Genomic DNA, 9,148 nt, shown 5'->3' with positions numbered 1-9,148 from the left:
AACGATTCCTGTGGTTTGCCGCCAACTTCTGCTTGGCTCCTCAACCAGTATCACTGAACCATTTCCGACATTAAGCAATGGTTCTCCTAGAACCGGAGCAAGACGGTGACCAAATGTGCTTTCTCCTCCCACAGAAGTTTAGTTTAGGATGCAGTAGATTTGGTCATAGTGATGCAGTACCTCCCGCACAAGGAAATCAGTTTCCTGTTAGGAGAAACTTTATGCTGGATACACTCTGCACTGTTCTGCCCACACAAAATTTCCAGAGTGCTGTGACATGGAGTGCATTGCTTTTAAATGGATGGAAAAGAGATCATTTGATTGATGCTGGCTGATAGTATTCTTTCTAATCCCACTCTGTTTCCAACTGTACCACAGGTGAATTGCATGAAAATACCAAACATAGTTGTACTGTTCAATGTCAATTAACCTGAAATCATAGGCTGTGTGTGAATATTTGCATCTTAAGAGGCAATGCAAATTACAAACTAAAGCAACTGAAGAAGAAAAACCACAATAACCATTTCAGCTAGCCATTCTTTTCACATAGGGTTCTATTTTGTGAATCAAGGCGGAGGCTGCAAGTGGATTTTTGGACACAAAAATTACACCGTACCTGCAGATTTGTAATGGCACTCCCATCAATTGTGTTTCCCACTCATCTCGGTGCAAGCGCCAAAATTACCAAGTTGGCGCAGGCAGGCAAATTCCATTTGTACCCAACCAAATTATCATTTCACCCATACTAAGGTACTGTCCTTGATCTGCACCAAGTCCAAAGTTTTTTCCCACCTTTGAAATATTGAACTTACTGGGTCAAGTGGAGAGTGGCACAGTGGCACCATTGCACCAAAGCAAAAATGGTCCAGATTTTAATCTTGGCTCTGGTCATTTCTGTGTGGAATTTGCATGTGGGTTTCATCCGTGTGCTCTGGTTCCCTCCCACAGTCCAAAGATACGCACATTAGATTAATTGAATACTCTAAATTGCCAGTAAGCCTGAATGTGTGTTTGAGTGTATTTGTGAGTTAACCCTGTGATAGACAGGTTATCTTTCTGGGTGTGTCACTGTCCGCCCAATTCATGCTGAGATTGGTTCCAGCCCCCTGCAACCCTATTTAGAAATAAGCGGGTATGGAAAATGGATGGATGGATGGATGGATGGATGGATGGATGGATGGATGGATGGATGGATGAGTTCAAGTATGGGGGGCTGAAAATCCTCGCTTCATTCTCGACAATGGTTTCAAAGAGACAGTAAAGGAAGACTGCCCATGTAGCTTAACTGGGGTTTGTACACATAGTACACACTACTAACATCAGTCTCTCATCCATTGTTTGCTATGTTCACATCCAAAGCTGAAAATCAAATTACAGCCTTTAGTATAACTGTATTGTAGCCCCACCTCAAACATCCCCCACAGGATCACCTTTGCAGCGGCAAAACACAGAACAACTTTGAAAAAAGCTAAGCCAAGCTATCTAAGTCGACAACAAATCTTGTAACCTAATATTTAAATAAGCTCTCTCTGCTTTGTAAATCTTCTCTGAGGGCCATCTGATACATAAAGCCTTAACCCTTTGTCCTCATTAAAAAAAGGAGCATGGTTAAACAGGAGGCTTGCTGCACAGATTCACAGATACCTGATTCCGTCTGCTCTCTGGTGATCCTAGGAAAGCATGCTGCTCTGAGTCCCAAACACCAGATTAGCAGTGTTACAATGTGGTCTCAGGAGGACCAGGCACACACTGCGTATGCAAATGGATTTACAGACAACCAATTACACTTCAAACTCTTCAAACAAAAGGCACCACAAAGGAAAGAACTATGTCTGGATGGAGAGGGAACAGAGACACAGAGGGAGACTGAGAAACAGAGACACAGAGAGAGAGTCAAAGTTGGATTATATTTTCTCATGCCAACTATGACAGAAGTGTTTCACCGAGAGACTGGGAAAATGGAGCAAAAGACCATATCCAAATTACTACTATCCAGTTTTTGACTGATAATGTCATAGTGGTCATGCACACACACACAGACACACATACACTTAAAAAAAAAAAAAAAAAAAAAAAAAGACAGCTCCTCAGTAATCATTTGCAGCCAGCAGGCAAATAATTTGGTTATATAACAACTCCACATTACATTTGTTTGTTTGTTTCTTGTTTATGTACATGTTTAATCAAAATGAGGTGAACTGAATTATTCCTGGCTTGTCTGTTTTTTTTTTTTTTATTATTTTTATTTTAAATAGATAGTTAGGTTAATTTACCAGAGCTGTTATTGGTGATTAACAGTGCATTGTTTAAAATGATGTTTGCTGGGACTTCTGTGACAGAATTCTTTAAATGAGGAAAGGCCTCCTTGTGTTAAGACCCTTTATCTCCCCAGATAACACAAGGACAGTATTTAACATCAGGCAATTACGAAAATGACCACAATCCGCATTCAACAAGGCATGCAGTTCTCTTTTTTCTTTTTCCCTCTGTGTGTGTGTGTGTGTGTGTGTGTTTGTCTAAGGAGGATGTGTGCGATGAACAGTAAATTCACAACTATTGCTAGTCATGGAAGTATCTCAGCGAGTACTAGTGCTCTGTATTGTAAATGAATATTCACCACAGCCTAGCAATAGACTGACAAAAACTGTAACAAACATTAGGTGTGATTATTATGCGCATATGCCATACTTCTAAAAGCACTGCGGTAAGTTGTGCAATGGGCTTTGGCTATGTTTCATCACAAATGCAGGCACTAAGTGCATACGGGATGTGTGAGGCATTACCTTCGCAGTGGGAAAGTCCTTGTTTATTCGTGTTTCTGTGTATATGCAACAATCTTTACTTGTTCCTGTCCCCATGTGCCTGCCTGCATACAGGAGGAAGGCTTCATGAATAATTTAGATAAGAGATAAAAATGTATGTTTACTGCTTTAGGTGTTTCATATGCTAATGTAAACATTTCTGTTTCACCCTGGGATGTAGGCTAGATCTGAGAGAAGCATTTGACAGTGCACATTTCCCCTAGCTCTGAACCTTAGAAGCTTAAAAGATAATTACAGTTATTTTCAACCTGGGCCTAATTCTCCTTCATTTCTGCTTCTTTTTACATCATTACGAATGATTGTGCTCAAAATTTCATCACTTTACTTTCCTGTAGAGCTTGATAAAGCTGCAGCTTGCTGGAAGCACTGTTGTCCAGTACACACCCACAGGCTAAACCCTAACCAAACAGTTAAAGCACGTTCTTTTGTTTATGAACCTCAAAATTCTCTGCAGTTCCTTTTTTGTAACATCAGTTGTTCTTTCTCTGTGTGCTCACTACTATCCATCTTCATTTTCCTTCAGCACCTTGCTCAAATGTATATTTTCCATTGACCCCATTTCAATGGATTATGATCACTCTACAGTCTTTGCATGTACAGTTGCCAAAGGCTCAAGCTGTCCTCAGGGATGCAATTGTAATGAATAGTTAAGCTGACAGTCATCTCTGAGTGAGGGCTTCTGCATGAAACCAGACACCGCCCTCATAGTCTTTGGCAGGTCAATAAATGGAATAGTAGAGGAGGAATTGAGGAATGTGGCGAAGGAGGGGATTTTCTCTACTCGTCAACTCTGTGTTGTTCCACTCATTAAGCACAGTCGGATTAAGCTGGTGTTGAGACTGGGGGGGAATGTGGTTCATAGTGGGTTGGTTTGGCGTGCCTGCTGTGGGCACAGTCAGAAGCTAGTCACAGGCATACGAACAGGCAGCGCTGGAGGGAAAACAGACAATTAAATCAATAAGACAACAGTCAGCAGATCACTGCTCCGGCTACTGCTCCCCCTCGGCCTTTTGGAAGAAAAAACTCATTTGGAAAGCTTTTCTTTTCCTCAGGTTGCTTACATAAGCAAAGAATCATAAAACTTTGGTCCTGTTGTACAGTGGCAGAAGATGCAATAAGATTTACCCCCAACGTCAACATGCAACTCCTGAGAAGATTAAGTGGTTCAATAAAATATTCAAAGTGACATAGATTAATGTAGTCTCATAAAGAGAAGACCTGATGGATCTTGTTCACAAGAGCCATTCAGAACTGAAAAAAAGTGTGTCAAATGGACCACAGATGTGTCATTACTCACAGTGGATTCATATATACAAGGCTTTGAAACATTACATTTAATACAACACCACAAAGTGCTTTGAAACATCAAATTGAACACTTTGAAACACCTTTCAAGATTTCACAGATCTGCAGACCTCCTTCTAAATGATTAAAGTTTAATGCCTTTAGCTGATTTTTACTGTAAGGCCCAATGACACAATTTTAGTATACAGCATAACATAGTCTCACAGTACTTCACTTTATTTTGTAATTTCAGTTTTCCTATTATTATAATCTATCTTTAAGCAATTCTAGCTTTTTATACATTTTGAGAAGCTTTAAATATATCAAATGTCTACAGAAATTTATTTCTCAGAGGTTTTACAACACCATTAGCTGATGTCCAGCTGTGGTGCTGCAATTGCTTGTTGCAAGTTACTGGGGCCTTACTGGAACATCAAGGTGTTTTTCGGCTGCATGGAGGGTTGCATTCATTCAAGCCAATCAGGAAAGATATGTGTTGATATTCATCAGCTAACTATCAGCTGCACTCAGATATATCTGACTAGCAGCTGATAGATATCTCCCTATCAGATAACAAATGGCCAATTATAACTGACTGTCAGCTGATACTCAAATATATCAGCTGACCATTACAAACACCAAATACAATCCAATCGTATAACAAGGCCTCCTATCTAAACCAGCCAATGAGAGGTCTTATGTGGCTAGTAAAAGCCATTCAAGACAGCTTTCTAAAGGAAAGAGTGTTTACACTGCTCATCTCACTGTACCTGCCAGCACAGCTGCCACTCCTGCTGAAGGCACACCTGAGCTGATGGCCAATCTTTGGTAAAATGCCAGCTTCAAGTCCTACAAACTGATCTTTAACTACCCACTCCATCTTCAGTATCAGTGGTTCATTAAACCCAGAGCATATCATTATCAAGGGATTTTGTTGAATGCAATAACATCATGTCACTGCAAAGGCCAGGCCAGTACACCCTGATCTATTTCACCTAATCTAATGATCTCCTATCACCTGATGCTGGAACTCCCTCTTTACTTGTGCTCTTAGATCTTAGGACAGCAGCTGGTAAATCTATCCTCGTCTATCATTTTGAGCAAAGGGTGGGTATAGACTATATTCACACATCAGCCATTTACCACTGACGTCCCACTTAAGATGATCATATGGGAAGCTCAAATGCTGTAATTAAAAGGATAATGTCAAACTGCTTTCTGGCAGGGAATCTGACAAAACATTATTATTTAACCACTGTCCCAGTGATCAGCAAAACAACAGATACTGTAAATCTGGAGGGACATTAGTCCATATTTCAAGGTGAAACAACATATTTGATCAAGCATTACCTACCATTAGAAAGCAGCTACCATTAGCATTCAACCACCTCCTAGCAAACATTACTGTTTAATGGTACCACATAATAGGATAGGTAACGCATAACTTAATTATGAAATATCAACGGACACTTTGAACACATTTAATTTTAAGACCACTAGCTAAATCCTGGAAGTAAAATGCACAGCAGGGTGGAAACAGAATGGTCATTCAGTCTGAATATCAGGCAAGGTTATCACATTTGTGCTTACAATATCAGTTTTCATTTTTATGCAGATGACTCTCAGTTATATCTAAGTTGCTTGACTAATTGGCATCATGGCGGCAAATTCTCTCCATGGCTGCCTACAAGATACTAGCAATCTCAGACTTTTGTGCAACTCAATACCAAAAATACAAAGATCCTAGTGCTTTTATTTTTTTTTTAGTTTTCACAGCTTCTCCACCAATTATTATCACACATAAGCAACTGCCGTAAAAAGCTTTCTGTAGTTTTTTGACGATGATTACGAAAAACATGTTAAAGGACTTGTTCAGTCATTCCTTTTCTCAAATTAGATGAATTTCCAAAATTGAGTAATTCTTCTCCAAAAAGAATCTGAACACATTCATTGATGCATTCATATCATACTCAGACTACCGCCATGCTCTACACAGGCATGAGCAATAATTCTGTGACCAAACTCAGCTGATCCAGAATACTAGACTCTTAACTGGTACTATAAAATGGGAGCACATTACATACTGGCATCCCTTCATCAGCTACCTTTGAGTTTTAGAGTACATTTTAAAATTTTATTGATTTCTTTTAAAACTCAGATGAATCTGACTCTATAGCTACATCACTGACCTTCTCACCCGCTGTAAGCCAGCCCACTCTTTATGATCCTCTAATGCTACCCTCCACATTGTACCAAAGTCTAGGCTGCGGTCAAAAGGTGACTGTTCCTCTTCTGTCAGGACACCTAAACTTTAGAAAAGTCTACTGGAGGAGATAAAGGTTGCCAAGTCAGTATCGTCTTCTAAGACAAAATTGTGTTTTTATGATTTTAACTTACCATGTCTGTTTTGTTAGTTTTTTTTCCCCTCTTGCTTGCTGTTGTCATCTCTTATCCTTGCTTTACTCTTTTGATTCATTGTTCAGCACTCTTTTAGCTCATGCTTCAGTTTCAATTCTGAATTTATGTGTACTTTGGCATGACGATTCTGACATACCCCTGGCTGTCACCTCAGTTGGAGTTACATGCTCGCAAATGCAACATGATTGCTGCTTTGCATAAGTTAGACAATAAATTAAGTGCAGCTAATTGCAGAGAGCAATTTTGCTTTGGGGTTTTATTGCACTCCCCACAGTCTCTCCCTGTACTCTGTCAGAAGCATTAGATATTATCTCAGCTCAAATCTTGCTGTTGTTATACTGTCAATAATTGCGTATGACATACAGATCGCTGAATGCTTGAACACTTTCTACCAACTCTTCAGGATATATGTCTCTTGTCTCTAGATACTTAAGTTGTATATCCCACATCATGGCTTTAATCATTCTGTGCCCTGGTAGAGACTTCATGCAGGCTTACAAGGCTACTGAGGCTAATGCTGAGTCTCAGTAAGGAGGCACTGCAAGCACAGAATGATAAGCTGAGACCAGCTTGGTTTCTGCTCAACTGACTCACCTGAAATGTGTGGAGAAAAACCTACCCTGCCCAGTGTTTCACAGAGAATACACAGACCTCCCCAAGGCTGGAAAAGCATATATATTGCACTACAAGCCCCACACCCCATTAGATGATGGATGACCTCTAAGTCTGACGTACATCTTAGCCAACAGGCCGTTGCTTCACATAGATTACACTCATGAATGACCAAACCCTTCATGTAAGTGTGTCTTGTGCCATTGCTTGAGGTCTGCAACAATCTTGATGCTACACTGATCTTTCCGACACCATCAGCTTGTGACCTATGAATCTGCTGTGGCAATCATGTTTGACATATATGGCTCTGCAGAGTTGGGATTTGCATTACACTCCTGCTATACCTTTAGCATGCCTGCTGGGTAAGCAGGGAGCGGCTTAGTGCAGAGCCAAGAATGCAAAACATAACTGTATTACCATTTGTTGCTGTTAAAGGGTTTTATTTTGTGACATGAGTGCTCTTGACTGAAGCACTGTATTAGGGCAAGCAGGATGTAGAAGGCACACCGCTAGTCATCAATCAGCTGATTGCTACGCATACCAATCACAATTGAATCTCATAGCACAGTAGTCTATTTAAATGACCTCCTCTTACACTGATTCTTGGTACACCAATTGCTGCACCCAATCTGCTGCTTTGTAAAGCTTTACTTCCATCTGCTACAGTCGATGCAGCTGAGCCTACGGTGGCTCTTCAAACGGTAAAAGGGTGCAGTGCTGCTTTTCTAACTGCGTTCTGTATACACCCATGGGATTTGCATTGCACCCCTGCCATACCATCAGCATGCTTGCTGGGTAAGCAGAGAGAAGCTTGGGGTCATAGTCATGAACACGAAACACAATTTTATTACTATTTGTTGCTGTGAGTTATTTTATTTCTTCACTTAATGATTGTTAGAGGAATAATTCTCTGCTGGAAAGATGGTCCTCTCATAAAAGTGGGTTGTCTATGCTGTAGAACAGGGCAAGTATTTCAGAAATTACATGACCAGAGAAAGCAGAGAAGAAGGGCTGTGGTGTTCCATTGCACTGCACAGAAAGCACTCCTAGGTGACAAAATGAGGCAGTGTGTGTTCTAAACTAATCATGAACGGGTCTAATAAAAAACGTATATTTTCACAGTGTAATGTTGCCATGTTAGTAATAAATCACTCACTATTGCACATAACTCCATCCTCAGATGATGATTTCACCCCACTAAAAAAAAAAAATTGCGGAAGTATGATCTGTATTTCACCAGAGCTGTTAAAATTCTGCCGAATGTTTTGCGCCATCTGGTGAACTTTTGCTGGGAATTCTAGACGCAGGCAACAAGGACGGAAGGTAAACACTGTCCATTTGCTCATACCACCAACTATGTAATTATGCAAACCTGGTTGAAAATCAGCAAAGTATTCTTCTAAATGATACAAAGCTCATGCGAGTAGAAACCTAATCATCCCTATTATTCTGCCATCGACTGCAAACCAATACTTCCTTAGATGTACAATATCCGGTTTTGGGACTTTGGCACCCTGAAGCAATGGAGGAGCAGAGATTTCCCCTAGATTGGCATGTAGCTGGCTGGCTATTGTCTCTATAAGGCGCCTCATTAACCATGCAGACCGTTAACCAATCGGAGCATTCTTTAAGACCAGGCTGGATGTGACTTCATTTAGATCAGGAAATCTTTCTGATTCTGTTGGCAAGCAGAGAGAAAGTTTTTCAAAGGGCATTAGCCAAATTTAAACAATTATACTATGGATTTTGAGAAATGCAGTTCTCACTGTATTGGAACTACTGTGTTAGAAGCATCATTCATAGAAGAAAACTTCTGAAAAAAAAAAAAATGGAACTCAAACTTAAGTTGCTGCCCATCCACCACAGTAGCTACAGTCTGTAGTCATGTCACATAATCCACATAATCCTTTTTGGGAGGAAAAACAAAGTTTATCACTTTAAATGGAAGGCACACATATTTACATATTCATATTTTAAGAAATGATGCTTATTTCACAAAATTTTGGGAGACA

Source organism: Myripristis murdjan, chromosome 15, assembly GCF_902150065.1.
Source record: "Myripristis murdjan chromosome 15, fMyrMur1.1, whole genome shotgun sequence".
NCBI lineage: Eukaryota > Metazoa > Chordata > Actinopteri > Holocentriformes > Holocentridae > Myripristis > Myripristis murdjan.
Note: the sequence above shows the minus strand (reverse complement) of the source record.